Source organism: Heterodontus francisci, unplaced genomic scaffold, assembly GCF_036365525.1.
Source record: "Heterodontus francisci isolate sHetFra1 unplaced genomic scaffold, sHetFra1.hap1 HAP1_SCAFFOLD_43, whole genome shotgun sequence".
Taxonomy (NCBI): Eukaryota; Metazoa; Chordata; class Chondrichthyes; order Heterodontiformes; family Heterodontidae; genus Heterodontus; species Heterodontus francisci.
The window spans coordinates 17,558,290-17,576,271 of NW_027141852.1; the positions used below are offsets into that span (position 1 = coordinate 17,558,290).

The window sequence follows — 17,982 nt, forward strand, 5'->3', positions numbered from 1 at the left end:
CCTGGAACTCCCTTCCAAACAGCACTGTTGGTGTTCCGACATCTCAAGGACTGCAGCGGCTCAAGAAGGCAGCTCACTACCACTTTGTTTAGGGCAATTTGGAATGGGCAATGAATGCTGGCATAGCCAGTGATGCCTACATCCCATGAACAAATGAAAAAAGTGAGGAAATAATGAACGGCTTTTATAAAGTACAAGGAGGCATGTTTACTTTTGTGGTGAAACAAGAGCCAAAAATATAAAATCGCCATTCATAAAACCAATGAGGAATTCATGAAATATGTATTTATGTAGTGAATGGTTAGAAGCTGGGATTTGCTATCACAGGGAGAGGTTGAGGCAAATAGTATCGATGCAGGGAAGGTGGAACAAGTGTATGGGGAGAAAGGAATTGAGAGATATACATATCGGACTTTATTTATCTTTCATTCATATGAAGCAAGATGGTTGGAAATATATGTAGAGCATAGAGCAGTTGGAACAATCCCAGTGCAGTGTTTTGTCTGGATGGATAAACTGCATTTATTTTAATGCAAGAAGCCTTACAGGTATTACGGAATTGTAGTTGAGGGATGGGCAGGACTGGCAGCTCAATGTTCCGGGGTCCCGATCCTTCCGGTGTGACAGAGGTGGAGGTAAGAGAGGAGGGGGAGTTGCAATATTGATTAGGGAAGTCATCACGGCAGTACTTAGAGAGGATATCCCGGGGTGAATGTCCAGTGAGGCCAAATGGGTAGAACTTAGAAATAAGAAAGGGGTGATCCCTTTGATGGGATTATACTATAGACCCCCCAATAGTCAGAGGGAAGTGGAGGAACATATAGGTAGGGAAATCACAGATAGGTGTAGGAATTATAGGGTTGTAATAATAGGTGATTTTAACTTCCCTCATATTGACTGGGACTGCCTTCGTGCTAAGGGATCAGATGGGAAGAATTTTTTAAATGTGTCCAGGATAGTTTTCTGAAGCAGTATGTGGATGGCCCGACTAGAGAAGGGGCTACACTCGACCTCCTCTTAGGAAATAAGGATGGGCAGGTGGTTGATGTGTCAGTGGGGGAGCACTTTGGGACCAGTGAACATAATTCTATTAGCTTCAAGATAGTTATGGAAAAGGATAGGACTGGTCCTCAGGTTGAAGTCATAAATTGGGGGAAGGCTAATTTTGATGGCATCAGACAGGAATTCTCAAAAGTTGAATGGGAGAGGTTGTTTACAGGTAAAGAGACGTCTGGCAAGTGGGAGGCTTTTAAAAGTGAGATAGGAAGAGTTCAGGGCCAGCATGTTCCTGTTAGATGGAAGGGCAAGGCTGGCAAGTTTAGGGAACCTTGGTTGACGAGGGATATTGAGGGTCTGGTCAGGACAAAGAAGGAGGCACATGTCAGGTATAGGCAGCTGGGATCGAGTGAGTCCCTGGAGGAGTATAGGGGATTTAGGACGACACGTAAGAAGGAAATAGGAAATTAGGAGGGTTGCCACATGACCAGAAGGACGTGGAGGCTTTGGAGAGGGTATAGAAGAGGTTTACCAGGATGTTGCCTGGTCTGGAGGGCATCAGCTATGAGGAGAGGTTGGATAAACTCATTGTTTTCACTGGAACGACGGAGGTGGAGGGGCGACATGATAGAGGTTTTCAAAGTTATAAGCGGCATGGACAGAGTGGATAGTCAGAAGCTCTTTCCCAGGGTGGAAGAGTCAGTTACTAGGGGACATAGGTTTAAGGTGAGAGGAGCAAAGTTTAGAGGGGATGTGCGAGGCAAGTTCTTTACACAGAGGTTGGTGAGTGCCTGGAACTTGCTGCCGGGGGAAGTGGTGGAAGCAGGTACGATAGCGACGTTTAAGAGGCATCTTGACAAATACATGAATAGGAAGGGAATAGAGGGATACGGTCCCCGGAAGTGCAGAAGGTTTTAGTTTAGGCAGGCATCAAGATCGGCGCAGGCTTGGAGGGCCGAATGGCCTGTTACTGTGCTGTACTGTTCTTTGTTCTTTGAAAAGGGGCCATGAGATTTCCCTGGCAGATAATATAAAGGAGAATCCTAAAAGATTCTATAAGTATATTAAGAGTAAGAGGGTAGCTAGGGGGACAGTAGGTCCCCTTAAGGATCAGTGTGGCAATCTATGTGTGGAGCCACAGGAAATAGGCGAGGTCTTAAATGAATATTTTTCGTCCGTATTTACCGTGGAGAAGGTCATGGAATCTAGTGAGTTCAAGGGAGGGAACAGCAATATCCTGGAGCATATCAACATTACAAAGGAGGTGGTGTTGGAGGTTTTGAAGTGCATTAAGGTGGATAAATCCTCAGGGTCTGACCAGGTGTATCCTAGGATGCTATGGGAAGCAAGGGAGGAGATTGCTGGGGCCCTGGCAGAGATTTTTGTATCATCGTTAGCCACGGCTGAGGTACCGGAAGACTGGAGGATAGCTGATGTTGTGCCTTTATTTAAGAAGGGCTGCAGGGATAAGCCAGGGAACTGCAGGCCGGTGAGCCTTACTTCAGTGGAGGGAAAGTTATTGAAAGGGATTCTGAGAGACAGGATTTATATGCATTTGGAAAGGCATGGTCTGATTAAGGATAGTCAAAATGGCTTTGTGCGTGGGAAATCATGTCTAATGAATTTGATTCAGTTTCTCGAGGAGGTGACCAAGAGGATTGATGAGGGCAGAGCGATGGACTTTTTCTACATGGACTTTAGCAAGGCCTTTAGCAAGGCCCCGCAAGATAGGCTGGTCCGGAAGGTTCGAACACATGGGATCCAGGGTAAGCTAGCAAATTGGATACAAAATTGGCTTGGTGATTGGAGGCAGAAGGTGGTAGTGGAGGGTTGTTTTTCCGATCGGAGGCCGGTGACCAGTGGTGTGCCGCAGGGGTCGGTGCTTTGCCCTCTGTTTGTCATATATATTAATGACTTAGATGTGAATGTTGGGGGCATGATTAGTAAGTTTGCAGATGACACCAAAATTGGTGGTATAGTGGACAGTGAAGAAGGTTGTCTAATGTTACAACAGGATATAGATAAACTGGGAAAGTGGGCAAGGGATTGGCAAATGGAATTTAACGCAGACAAGTGTGAAGTGATGCATTTTGGGAAGTTAAACCAGGGCAGGACATATATAGTGAATGGCAGGGCCTTGGGGAGTGTTGTTGAGCAGAGAGACCTTGGGGTGCAAGTACATAGTTCCCTGAAAGTAGCAACACCGGTAGACAGGATGGTGAAGAAGGCATATGGCATGCTTGACTTCATCGGCTGAGGCATTGAGTACAAGAGTTGGGACAACATGTTACAGTTGTACAAAACGTTGGTTAGGCTGCATTTGGAGTACGGTGTGCAGTTCTGGTCGCCACACGACAGGAAAGATGTGATTAAGCTAGAGAGGGTGCAGAAAAGATTCACAAGGATGTTGCCTGGTTTGGAGGGCTTGAGTTATAAAGAGAGATTGGATAGGCTGGGTCTGTTTTCCCTGGAGCAAAGGAGGCTGAGAGGAGACATGATAGAGGTATATAAAATTATGAGGCATAGGTGGGTGGACAGCCAGAGTCTGTTTCCCATGGTAGGGGTGACTAAAACTAGACGGCATAGATTTAACGTGAGAGGGAGGAGGTTTAAAGAGGATCAAAGGGGTAAATTTTTCACACAAAGAGTAGTGGGTATCTGGAATGAGCTTCCTGAGGTGGTGGTGGAGGCAGGAACAGTAGCAACATTTAAGAGGCATCCGGACAGGTACTTGAATGAGCAAGGCATAGAGGGATATGGAATTAATGCAGGCAGGTGTGATTAGTATGGATGGGCATTATGGTCGGCATGGACGCGGTGGGCTGAAGGGCCTGTTTCTATGCCGTATGACTCTATGACTCTATGGATCTGCCCAGAACACTTGTGATGCAGGAGCTGGGAGCTTCAGTACTTCGGTGGAGGCAGATACTGACACTGGTCTACATTTGTGGCTGTTATTAATGATTATTCATTGAGAAATTTAATTCATCTGATATTTTGCACCGCATCTGTTCTTGAGTTATAAGATATACTTTTTCTTCATGCAGGCAGATACTTGAAGGAATTGTGATGGTTCCTGCACTTGAGGCACAAGGAACTGTGCAGCCAGCTCCTCTCTCACACAGTAGGTACATTATCACTCAGAGTACAGAGGCACAGACAGTTCATCAGGTCCCTAGTCTCAGACTGCAGAAGTAGTCAGGCTCACATTGATCCCAAGTTCCAGAGGCACATTTTCAATCCAACAATCAAACAAAGCAGGAGAGAAAGAGGTTGCTTCCATTTCACCCCAATTCAGTCCCATTGACAGTCAGATACCTCAATCCCAGGTCAAAATCACACCCACTAGCTGATTGAAATGCAATGTGTCAGTCTAAATATAATGCAGACTTAGCTAGCAATTAAATATCAGATAGAATTGGCCCACGGTACTGATTGAATGGCACAGAATCTGACCGAATGATATAGCCTGATATTTAAATTAAATACCATACCCAAAGCTCACATCCATGATAAAGGATGTTTAAATATCCCCATAGTGTACCTTGAGTGACATACAAGTCCAACATTTTTTACAGTGAAAGCTTCAAAGGTGCTGAAAGATACTGTAACCTGAGACACAAATTAGATACCAGTTCAGAACTCACCCACACCGTGAAATTGAAAGATGCAGTATAAATTCCAATAGTGCAGATTGATCTAAACATTGCCAATCCAAAAATTACATACAGTATTAGATTTAGCAAAACTGATATGAAGTGTAAACTGTGATATAAATTAGATGCCTGTACAGAACTCATCCAGACTGCGGAATTGAAAAATACAAAGACAGAGATACACATTATTTACCAGTCAAAAAATTCATACATTATCAGAGTGAAACAGATTATCAATTCCATTTGTGTATACTGAAATCCACATTACAAACCAGTAAAAAATCTCAGAGGTATGGTGATTTTGTGGTTACTTTACAGGACGAGTAATCCAGAAGTCTCCACGAATGGTCCAAAGACATGAGTTCAAATTCCACTAAAGCAGCTGGGTAATTTATAGAATCATAGAAAGTTGAAGGCACAGAAAGAGGCCACTTGGCCCATTGTGTCTGTGCCAGATGAAAAACATTCTACCCATTCGAATCCCACCTTCCAACATTTGGTCCGCAGCCCTGCAGATTATGGCATTTGAGGTGCATATCCAGACTCCTTTTGAATGAGTTGAAGGTTTCTGTCTCAACTCCCCTTTCAGGCAGTGAGTTCCAGACCCTCACCACCCTCTGGTTGGAAAAACATTTCCTCTTCTCTCCTGTAACCTTTCTACCAATCACTTTAAATCTATGCCCCTAGTCACTGATCTCTCTGCTAAGGTGAATAGACCCTTCACCTCAACTCTATCCAGACACCTCAAAATTTTGTGCATTTCAGTCTTCTCTGCACCAAGGAGAACAGCCCCAGCCTATCCAATCTTTCCTCATAGCTGCATTTTTCCAGTCCCGGCAACATCCTCGTAAATCTCCTCTGTACCCTCTCTAGTGCAATTACATCCTTTCTGCAATGAGATGATCAGAACTGCACACAGTACTCATGTTGTGGCCTGACTAATGATTTATACAGTTACAGCACAACCTCCCTGCTCTTATATTCTATACCTCGGCTCATAAAGAAAAGGATTCCACATACCTTCTGACCACATTATCGACCTGTCCTGCTACCTTCAGGGATCTGTGGACATTTACTCCAAGGTCCCTCACTTTCTCTACACCTATCAGCATTTTCTTATTAATCGTGTCTTCCTTTGCCTTGTTTGACCTCCCCAAATGCTTCACCACACACTTCTCCAGGTTGAATTCCATTTGCCATTTTTCTGCCCACCTGACCAGACCATCAATATCTTTCTGCAGCCTACAGCTATCCTCCATGCTATTTACCAGATGACCAATCTTTGTGTCATCTGCAAATTTCTTGGATCGTGACCCGCACGTTTACGTCCATGTAGACTACATCAACTGCACGACCCTCGTCTATCTTCCTTGTTACTTCTTCAAAAAATTCAATCAAGTTGGTCAGACAGGATCTTCCCATAACAAATCCATGCTGACTATGCTTGATTTATCTGTGCCTTTCTAAGAGACAGTTTATCCTGTCGCTCTGAATGGTTTCCAATAATTTGCCCACTACTGAGGTTAGTCTGGCTGGCCTGTAATTATTCGGTCTATCCCTCACTCCCTTTTTAAACAGATGTACAACGTTAGCAGTTCTCCAAAACCACACCTGTATCCAGTGAGGACTGGAAAATGATGGTCAGACCTTCTGCTGTTTCCTCTCTTTCTTCTTTTAACAGCCTATGGTACTTTTCATCCTGCCCTGGTGATTTATCAACTTTCAAATACACTAATCCTATTAATATGTCCTCTCTCCCTCTGTTGATCACATCCAATACTTCACACCGCTCTTCCTTAACTACAACACCTGCATCGTCCCCTCTCTTTTGTGAAGACAGATGCAAAGTATTCATTAAGAACATTACCAACATCTTCTGCCCCTACACACAAGTTACCTTTCTGGTCTTTTATGGGCCATACAATTTCCTTAGTTATCCTTTTACTCTTAATGTATTGATCAAACATCTCTGGGTTCACCTTTATTTTGATTGCCAATATTCTTTCATGCTTTCTCTTCAGTTTCCTAATTTCATTTTTGATTTCCCCCCTCCACATTCTATACTCCTCTTGGCTTTCTGCAGTATTGAGTTCTCTGTGTCGGGCATAAGCTTTCCTTTACTGCCTTATTATACCCATAAGCTCCTTGACATCCATGGGGCTCTCGATTTGGCCGTCCCACCCTTTTTCTTTGTGGGAACATGTTTACTCTGAACCCCTTGAATCTCCCGTTTGAATTCTTCCCACTGCTCTGACACTGATTTACCTTCAAGTAGCTGTTTCCAATCCACTTTCGCTGAATCACTCCTCAGCTTCGTAAAGTTGTCCTTGCCCCAATTGAGAACTCTAACTCCTGTTGTATCCTTGTCCTTTCCATAGTTATGTTAAAACTGACTGAATTATGATCACTCCCACCAAAATGCTCTCCCACTGCCACTCCTTCCACCTGCCCATCTTCATTTCCCAAAACTAAGTCTAAAACTGCACCCTCTCTTGTTGAACTTGCTACATATTGGCTAAAAATGTTCTCCCGAATGCAGCTCAAGAATTCTGCTCCCTCAATTCTTTTCATATTAAAACTATCCCAGTTCATGTTGGTTAAAATCCCCTACGATTTTTTTTTTTATTTCCAAAATATACTTTATTCATAAAAATCTGTAAAAATTACATTGCCAAACAGTTTCCAAACAGCACGAAAAAATACAAACATTGCAAAAGAGATCAGTTTCTTTCAATAATGTCATGAGTTTCTTCCCAACCCTTCCGTTTCACAATTGTCATGTCAATTGCAGTTTTACATTTACAGCAATTGAGAATATTAACGATACAGTTCGAGGGGCCTCCCATGGTTCCAGCCCCTCAGTCCAGCTTGGTGGGGGAACCTTACACTGTGGTCTTTCCCCATTGAGCCTTTGCTGCTGCTGCCCCAAGCTTCAGTGCGTCCCTCAGCACGTCGTCCTGGACCTTGGAATGTGCCAGTCTGCAACATTCGGTGGTGGACAACTCTTTGCGCTGGAAGACCAGCAAGTTTCGGGCAGACCAAAGGGCGTCTTTCACCGAATTGATAGTCCTCCAGCAGCAGTTGATGTTTGTCTCGGTGTGCGTCCCTGGGAACAGCCCGTAGAGCACAGACTCCTGTGTTACAGAGCTGCTTGGGATGAACCTTGACAAAAACCACTGCATCTCTTTCCACACCTGCTTTGCAAAGGCACATTCCAGGAGGAGGTGGGCGACCGTCCCTTCCCCACCACAGCCAACGCGGGGGCACTGTGCGGAGGGGGCGAGACTTCGGGTGTGCATGAAGGATCTGACGGGGAGGGCCCTTCTCACCACCAGCCAAGCTACGTCTTGGTGCTTGTTTGAAAGTTCTGGTGATGAGGCATTCCGCCAAATGACTTTGACGGTCTGCTCGGGGAACCATCCGACAGGATCCACCGTTTCCTTTTCCCGTAGGGCCTTGAGGGCATTCCGTGCAGACCACTGCCTGATGGACCGGTGGTCAAAGGTGTTTTTCCGCAGAAACTGCTCCACGAAGGATAGGTGGTACGGCGCCGCCCAACTGCATGGTGCGTTCCGCGGCAATGTGTCCAGGCCCATCCTTCGCAACACCGGGGACAGATAGAACCTCAGCACGTAGTGACACTTGGAGTTTGCGTACTGGGGATCTACACATAGCTTGATGCAGCCGCACACGAAGGTGGTCATCAGGATGAGGGCCACGTTGGGTACATTTTTCCCGCCCATGTCCAGAGATTTGAACATCGTGTCCCTCCGGACCCGGTCCATTTTAGATCCCCAGACGAAGCAGAAAATGGCTCGGGTGACTGCCACGGCGCAGGAGTGAGGTATGGGCCAGACCTGCGCCACGTAGAACAACAACGTGAGCGCCTCGCACCTGATGACCAGGTTCTTACCCACAATAGAGAGAGATAGCTGCCCCCACATGCCCAACTTTTGTCGTACCTTGGCTACTCGCTCCTCCCATGTTTTGGTGCACGCCCCGGCACTTCCGAACCATTTCCCCAGCACCTTCAGGTAATCTGACCTGACGGTGAAAGGGACAAAGGATCGGTCAGCCCGGTTCCCAAAGAACATGGCCTCGCTCTTGCCGTGGTTAACTTTGGCTCCCGAGGCCAGTTCGAACTGGTCGCAGATGCTCATCAGTCTGCGCACGGACAGCGGATCCGAGCAGAAGACGGCGACGTCATCCATGTACAGGGAGGTTTTGACCTGAGTGCCTCCGCTGCCTGGGATTGTCACCCCTCTTATGCTCGCATCCTTCCTAATAGACTCAGCAAAGGGTTCAATACAGCAAACAAACAAGACCGGGGACAGAGGGCAGCCCTGTCTGACTCCAGATTTGATCGGGAAACTTTCCAATTCCCACCCGTTGATTGACACTGCGCTACTGATGTTTGTGTAGAGCAGTTGGATCCAATTGCAGATTCCCTCCCCAAACCCCATTTTGGAAAGCACGTCCATCATGCAGGTGTGCGATATCCTGTCAAAACCCTTCTCCTGGTCCAGGCTGATGAGGCAGGTGTCCACCCTCCTGTCCCGTACGTAGGCGATCGTATCCCTGAGTAGCGCGTGACTATCTGAGAACTTCCTGCCGGGTACAGTACAGGTCTGATCGGGGTGAATCACCAACTCCAGAGCAGACTTGACTCGACTGGCTATGACTTTGGACAGAATCTTGTAATCAACATTAAGCAGTGAGATGGGCCGCCAATTTCTGATTTCTGCCATCTCCCCCTTCTGCTTGTAAATGAGGGTGATGATGCCTTTTCTCATGGTCTCTGACATGCTGCCGGCCAGGAGCATACTCTCGTATACTTCCAGCAGGTCCGGGCCGACCCAGTCCCACAGGGCCGAGTACAACTCGACCGGTAAGCCGTCGCTCCCGGGGGTTTTACTCGTCTCGAAAGACTCGAAGGCCTTTGTCAGCTCGTCCAGAATTAGCGGCTTGTCCAGTCTCTCCCTCCTGCTGTCATCTAGGACCTCTGTGATAGATGACAGGAAGGACTGGGAGGCTCTGCTGTCTGTGGGCTTCGCGTCATACAGCCCAGCATAAAAGGATTTGCTGATCCTTAGTATGTCGGACTGCGAAGACGTTACCGAGCCATCTTCTTCCTTCAGGCTGCTGATAACAGAGCTCTCTCTGTGTACCTTTTGGATGAAGTAACGCGAGCACGTCTCATCCTGCTCGATGGAGCGGACTCTGGACCGGAAGATGATCTTGGAGGCCTCCTTGGCAAAGAGCGAGGCCTGCTGGCTCTTCACCTCTTGGAGGTCCTCCTTGACCTCGACCCCCATTGACTGCAACCGGAGTAGATTTTGCATAATTTTCTGGAGTCGGGACAGTTCCCTCTGTCTCTCTCTCGCCTTCTGAACACCTTTGTGGATGAAGAACCTCTTGATGTTCTCCTTTATCGCTTCCCACCAGTGAACTGGAGACTCAAAGAGGGGTTTCACCGTCCTCCAACCTTTGTAATCCCTTTTGAGTTCCTCAACGTTCTCTGGGGTCAGCAGTGTCGCATTGAGCTTCCACGTCCCTCTGCCAACCCGCTGGTCGTCCTGTAAGTGACAGTCGGCCAGTAAGAGGCAGTGGTCGGAGAAGAACACCGGCTTGACGTCGGTGGATCCGACCGTGACAGCACGGGACACAAACAGGAAGTCAATCCTGGAACGGGCAGACCCGTCCGATCTTGACCATGTGTATCTGCGCTGCGCTCCGTCTGCAGGTTTGCTGAAGACGTTGTGCAGTTTGGCATCCTTAATTGTTTCTACTAGGAATCTGGACGTAGCGTCCAGTTTGCTGTCGTCACTGCCGGATCGTCCAGCCGCATCGATGATGCAGTTGAAGTCACCGCCTAGGATGACCGGCCTGGACGTCGCCAGCAGCAGTGGGAGCTGCTGGAAGACGGTCAGCCGCTCGCTGCGTTGTACCGGGGCGTACACGTTGATCAACCGGAGCGGAGCGTTGTTGTACATCACGTCTGCTACGAGGAGGCGGCCGCCCACCACCTCCTTAACTTCGGAGATGGTGAAGTTACCTCCCCGCAGCAGAATACCCAGGCCGGAGGAACGGCAGTCATTACCCCCCGACCAGATCGATGGCCCGTGGGACCACCATCGCGACCACTGCCTGTAGGTGCTGAGGTGTGGTATTCCACACTCCTGCAGAAACAGTAGGTCAGCTTTGACCTTGGCAAGGTAATCCAAGGTTGAAACACATCGCGTAGTAGATTTAATGCGACGCACATTAATGGAAACAATTCTTACACCCATTTTTTACTAAAAATTAGTTGTTGCTTCCCATACCATTTGGCCTCGCTAGTCCCAGTCCTTCCCCTTCGGGATGTTCCTGCATAACCATCGTATGCGCAAGCAGTTTCACGTTGGTTGGGCTCAGAAACCCCTCCTGATTTTTCATGCAGGGTTTGTGCCGCTCGGGTGACATCGGGGGGGTCTTGTAGGCAGAGAGGATTGGGTTGTCCTCAGCTGCTTCCATCTGTTCCTCCTCGAAAACATCACAGCTCCCGGTCTCCCGGAGCTCAGGTGCGCCAGACGTGTCTTTGCTCCCGGTGTCGCAGAGCTGAGATGCGTTGGCCTCTTCGTTACGTGTCGGGCATTGGGGTTGGGGCACGCTGGGCCCATCACAGCTTCCAGTGCCCGGGGGCTGGGATGCTTTATCATCCATCTCGGAGTTCTGCCGCCTCTTTTGAAGGGGCTGTCGTTCCAGCATTTCCCCGTCCAGTGAAGAGGAGTTGTTGCAGTCTGATTCAGAAGAGAGCCTCCTCTTGCCACTGGTTTGGGTGGTGGCTTTGGGATGTTTTTTCTTTGTGGTTTTCCTCTGGACCACTTGCCACTGACCTGTTTGTCCATCTGCTGCCTCCTCCTCCATTGATTCTGTCTGTGGAGGAGGGGTTTCCGGGCGCTGGATAGGTGCTGGGTCGTTGGTTTCAGCTGCCTCCCCTTCCTTCTCAGGCTGAAGTTCCTCACTGCGGAGAAGGTTGCTGGTCTCCTTTCGGACAGCGGACGCCTTCGTCGAACCTTCGCCCGGCCATTCCTTGGACCTTGCCGCCTGAGCATAGCTGAGACAACGTTTGGGGCAGGTCTTGTAGAGATGGCCTGCCGCACCGCACAAGTTGCAACACTTCGTCTGCTTACAGTCCTTGGTCTGATGGCCTTCCTCCTTGCAGTTCTTGCAAACAACCGTGCTGCAGTTGGCTGCCATGTGACCAGATTTGCCACAGGTGCGGCAAACTCTGGGCTGCCCAGCGTAGACCAAGAAGCCTCGACTTCCCCCGATAGCAAAGCTGGAGGGAGGGTGGATGATGGCTCCACTGGGATCTACCTTCAAGGTCACCTTGACCTGCCGCTTGCTGGTCCAGATCCCAAAGGGGTCCTTGACATCAGTGCTGCTGCCGGCCACCTCGACGTACCTGGCGAGAAAGGTGAGTACATCTACCACCGGAACATGGGGGTTGTCGAGGTGAATCGTCACCACCCGGTCCCGTTGTGACGGAAGCGTGAAGAGCGGCTCCGCTGTGAGGATCGACAGTGGAGCCCGGTCCCCTTTCTCCTTGAACGCCTTCAGGAACTTGATGCATCCCGCCACGTTCCGGAACGTCACTTCGAAGTATCCACTGCTGGGGAAATCCTGCAGGCAGAAGACGTCCGTCGCTTGAAATCCACAGCAATCGAAGAGAATTTTCTTGATGAAGAAGGTGCGATCGACCGAGGCATCTCCTTCCTTGTCCGTCACGAACACCCGAACTGTGTTGCGCACTCCCTGGCCCGAAGCTCGAAAATTGGTTATAGCCATTTTACTCAAAGCTTCCCCATAATCACGCTTCGGTTAAACCTCATTAGCTACGATATTGCCACTGCGCAAAACTCAAATCCCCTACTATTACTGCTCTATTGTTCTTGCACTTCTCAGAGATTTGCCTACATATCTGCTGTTCTATCTCCCACTGACTGTTTGGGGGTCCATAGTACACTCAGTGTACTATGATTGCCACTTTTTTTGTTCCTTAGCTCGATCCATATAGTCTCATCTGATAAACCTTACAACATATCATCCCTCCTCACAGCTGTAATAGTTTCTTTGGCCAAAATTGCCACTCCCCCTCCTTTCTTATCCCCCTCCCTATCGCGTCTGAAAACCCTGTAAACAGGAACATTGAGCTGCTATTCCTGTCCCTCCTTCAGCCATGTTTCTGTAATAGCTATGATATCATACTGCCATGTGTCTCTCCGTGCCTTCAGCTCATCTGCTTTATTTGCTCTACTCCTTGCATTAAAATAGATACCCTTGAGCACTGCCAAACTTTTTTTTTTTAATTTTCTAACCTTTGTTTCCTCTGTCTTCCAGACATTAATTTTCTGCCTTGCATTTTCATTTCAGCTTTTGTCCCATCTGAGTCTACCCTCAGGTCCACATCCCCCTGCCAAACTAGTTTAAACCCTCTCCAACAGCACTGACAAAATGTCCCGCAAGGAACTCAGTCCCAGCTCTGTTCAGGTGCAACCCATCCGATCTGTCCCAAGAATCTGAAGCCCTCCCTCCTGCACCATCTTTCCAGCCACACATTCATCTGTGTTACCCTTCTATTCCTGTACTCATTTGCACGTGGCACTGGGAATAATCTGGAGATTACTACTTTTGATGGCAAGTTTGCTGATTTCTTACCGAGCTGCCTAAGTTCTGACTGCAGGACAACATCCTTCTTTCTAACTATGTCGATGGGTCCAATGTGGACCACAACTGCTGGCTGTTCATCCTCCCGCTTCAGGATGCTCTGTAGATGCTCAATGACATCCTTGACCCTGGCACCAGGAAGGCAACACTCCATTCCTGGATTCACATCTGCGGCCACAGGAATGCCTCATTTTTCCTTGACTATTGAGTCGCCTATCACGATGGCTTTTCCAGTCTTCCCTGTACTCCCCTTTACAGCTGAGCCACCCATGGTGCCATGGACTTGGTTCTGACTGCTCTCCCCAGGGAAGCATCATTGTCCTCCATATTCAGAACTGAATACCAGTTGGAGAGTGAGATGCACTCAGTGTCCTGCAGTACCTGCCTGATTCTTTTTGACTGCTTGGTGGTCACCCATTCCCTCTCTCCCTGCTTACTGTTAAGCTGTGGGGTGACTACATCTATGAACATGCTATCCATGCAGCTCTCATCCTTTCAAGTGAACCGCAGTGTCGCCAGCTGCTGCATAAGTTCCAAAACCCAGAGCTCAAGCTGCCGCAATTGACCACACTTCCTGCACAAATGGTTCTCCAGGATACGGGAAGGATCCTGGAGCTCCCACATAGCACAGGAGGTGCACTCTCGAAGCTGAAGCACCCCTACCATTCATTTATTTATTAGTTGACCCTTTGCTACTGCTTAAAAAAAACCTTACCAATACTACAACACCTTAGAATTATTAATAAAACCTTACCAGTACTGATAAATCCTACTAAAAATCAATACAGTTCACCAGTTAAAATAAACCTTACTCAAAAAATAATACTCAGCTACTCACTTGTTCATTATTATGAATATTGAATTTATACTGTTTTTTTTTTAGTCTGCCAGAGTTGAGACGCTATAACCCAACTATTTATGCACCCACCCGAACGGTGGTGTATTAACTATTTATTGATAATCCCTAACAGCAGTTACTCACAACCAATCACCTTGCAGCTTTCCTGTTATGTCACAGTTCACTTTGTTTTCAAACTCCGGTGGCCTGGGCTCCTGTCTGCTCCACTCACGCTGCTTCCTGCTGTCTGAGTGATCTCTCTGTCTCTCTCTCTCTATTTTATAGCTGTACATTGTGAGTTGTGGATTGGTATTCAATATTTAGCTCTGTGAAAACGATTGTGAATGAAAAGTTAACTTTCAATCTTATGCATGGGCTGCTATGCAAGCTCCAAGTCCTTCACTTTGTAGTAATGGAATTGATACTTTATCTTTCAGTCTTAATCTTTGTGGGACTTTTTGACTGCTATGTAATGTGTAGCTCGGTCTAACATCTGACGTACATTATTGAGATTCGTAGGATCATAGGAAATAGGGGCAGGAGGCCAATCGGCCCATCGCACCTGCTCCGCCATTCAAACAGATCGTGGCTGATCAACTACCTCTACACTATTTTTCCCCACTATCTCCGTATCCCTTGACATAACTAGCCACATAACTAGGGAGGTAGAGAGGACGTTAAACGGAATAGTAGGGGCAAGGGATCAACTTTGGGAAGACAATGGTAAATCAAAGAGTAGAGACAAGGCAAGAGAGAATGGTATGAATATTGGAAATGATAAACAGACTGTGACAGGAAGGACAGAGCATACAAATCTAAGAGTAAATCAACAGATAAGGCTACAGGTCACAAAAACAATAAAAGGACACAACTAAAGGCTCCGCATCCGAATGCATGTACCATTCGAAACAAAACAAAACAGATGAACTGAGAGCGCAAATAGAAATAAATCAGTATGATCTGTTAGCCATTACAGAGACATGGCAGCAGGACAACATAGATTAGGACCTGAATATTGAAGGGTACATGGCATTTAGGAAGGATAGGAAGCTAGGAAAAGATGGAGGGGTAGCTCTGTTAATTAATGATGCTATTAGCGCAATAGAGAGGGATGAACTAAGTTGAGGATACCAGGATGTAGAAGTAACGCAGTTTGGGTAGAAATGAGAAATCATAAAAGGCAAGAAATCACTTTTGGAAGTGGGGTACAGGCCACCTAACATTAACCACACTGTAGGACAGGGTATAAAGGAAAAAAATAATGGCAGCTTGTCAGAAAGGTACAGTAATAATTATGGGGGATTTTAACCTACAGACAGACTGGAAAAATCGGATGGGCAGAGGTAGCTTCGATGAGGAGTACACAGAATGTTTTTGGGATAATTTCTTGGAACAATACATTCTGGAGCCAACCAGAGAGCAGGCTATACTAGACCTGGCATTGTGCAATGTGATAGGATTAATTAATGACCTCATAGTTAAGGCACCCCCAGGTAGCAGCGATCAGAATATGAATGAATTTTACATTCAGTTTGAGGGAGGGAAGAGTGGGTCCAAGACCAGTATTTTAAACTTAAATAGGGCAATTATGAGAGCATGAAAGCAGAGCTAGCTAAAGTGAACTGGCATATCAGGTTAAGGGATAAGTCAATTGAGATGCAGTGACAGACGTTAAAGGGGATATTTCAGAATGCACAGAAAAGATACATTTCAACGAGAAAGAAAAATTCTGAAGGTGGGACCCACCAACCATATTTAACTAAAACAGTTAAATATAGTATCAAACTTAAAGAAAAAGCTTACAATTACACAAAGATGGGAGACAGGTCAGAAGATTGCCGTTTTTTATATACTGTTCAAAGAATGACTAAAAGGTTGATAAGGAAGGTTAAATTAGAGGACAAGAGAAAGCTAGCTCGAAATATAAAGACAGATAGTAAGAGTTTCTATAGATATTTTAAAAAGAGTTAATAAAGTGAATGTTGGTCCTATAAAAAGTGAGTCTGGGGAATTAATCATGGATAAGGAGATGGCAGATAAATTGAACAGATATTTTGCATCGATCTTCACTATTGAAGATACAAATAACATCCCAGTATTAGCCGTAAGTCAGAAATGGAAGGGAGAGAGGAAATCAAGAAAATTACAATCACCAGGCAAGTGATATTGAACAAATTGTAGGAGATGTGGGCTGACAAGTCCCCGGGTCCTGATGGACTTCATCCAAGGGTCTTAAAAGAAATGGCTACTGAGATAGTTGATGCGTTAGTTTTAATTTTCCAAAATACCCTAGATTCGGGGAAAGTTCTGTTAGATTGGAAAATAGTGAATATAACTCCCTTATTCAAAAAGGGAAGGAGACAGAAAGCAGGAAACTGCAGGCCAGTTAGCTCAACATCTCTCTTAGGGAAAATGTTAGAAGCTATTAAAGACATTTAAAGGGCATTTAGAAAAATTGAAGGTAATCAGGCAGAGTCAATATGGTTTTGTGAAAGGGAAATCATGTTTTACCAATTTATTGGAGTTCTTTGTGGGAGTTACATGTGCCGTGGATAAAGGGGAAGCAATGGATGTATTGCACTTAGATTCCAGAAGGCATTTGATAAGGTGCCACATCAAAGGTTATTGCAGAAAATAAAAGCTCATGGTGCAGGGGGTAACATATTGGCATGGACAGAAGATTGGCTAGCTAACAGGAAACAGAGTAGGCATAAAAATGGGTCATTTTCTGGTTGGCAAGGTGTAACGAGTGGTGTGCCACAGGGATCTGTGATGGGGCCTCAACATTTTACAATTAATAGAAATGACTTTGATGAAGGGACTGAAGGAATGGTTGCTAAATTTGCTGAAGACAAAGATAGGTCGGAAAGTAACTCGTGAGGAGGACATAAGGAGGATACAAAGGGGTATAGATAAGTTAAGTGAGTGGGCAAAGACCTGGCAAATGGAGTATAATGTGAGAAAGTGTGAAATTGTCCACTTTGGAAGAATAAAAAAGAAACAGATTATCTAAATGGTGAGAGATTGCAGAGCTCTGAGATGCCGAGGGAACTGGGTGTCCTACTGCATGAATCACAAAAGGTTAATATGCAGGTACAGCACGTCATTAGGAAAGCTAATAGAATGTTATAGTTTAACGCAAGGGGAATTGAAAACAGAAGTAGGGAGGTTATGCTGCAGCTATACAGGGCATTGGTGAGACCATGTCTGGAGTACTGAGTACAGTACTGGTCTACTTATTTAAGGAAGAATGTAAATGAGTTGGAGGCAGTACAGAGAAGGTTTACTAGACTAATACCTGGAATGGGGGGCGTGGGGGGGGGGGGTGGTTTATGAAGAAAGACTGGACAGGCTAGGCTTGTATCAGCTGGAATTTAGAAGAGTAAGAGACGACTTGATTGAAACATATCAGATCCTGAGGGGTCTTGACAGGGTGGATGTGGAAAGGATGTTTCCCCTTGTGAATCTAGAACCAGGGGTCACAGTTTATAATTAAGGGGTCGTCCATTTAAGACAGAGATAAGGAGAATTTTTTTCCCTGAGGGTCGTGAGTCTTTGGAATTCTCTTGCTCAAAAAGTGGTGAAAGCAGAGTCTTTGCATATTTTTTAAGGCAGAGGTAGATCGATTCTTGATAAGCGAGGGGATGAAAGGTTATCGGGGGTAGGTGGAAATGTGGAGTAATCAGTTCAGCCATGAACTTATTGAATGGCGGAGCAGGCTCGAAGGACCGAGTGGCCCACTCCTGCTCCTAATTCGGATGTTCGTACGTATGATAACATTAG

The 17,982-nt window shown here is 46.4% G+C and overlaps 1 pseudogene; it reads right to left on the minus strand.

Moving 5' to 3' along the window:
• Positions 1-12,498: 12,498 nt before the first annotated feature.
• On the minus strand, positions 12,499-12,555 carry LOC137365041 (U4 spliceosomal RNA; annotated as a pseudogene).
• Between the last annotated feature and the right edge of the window lie 5,427 nt (positions 12,556-17,982).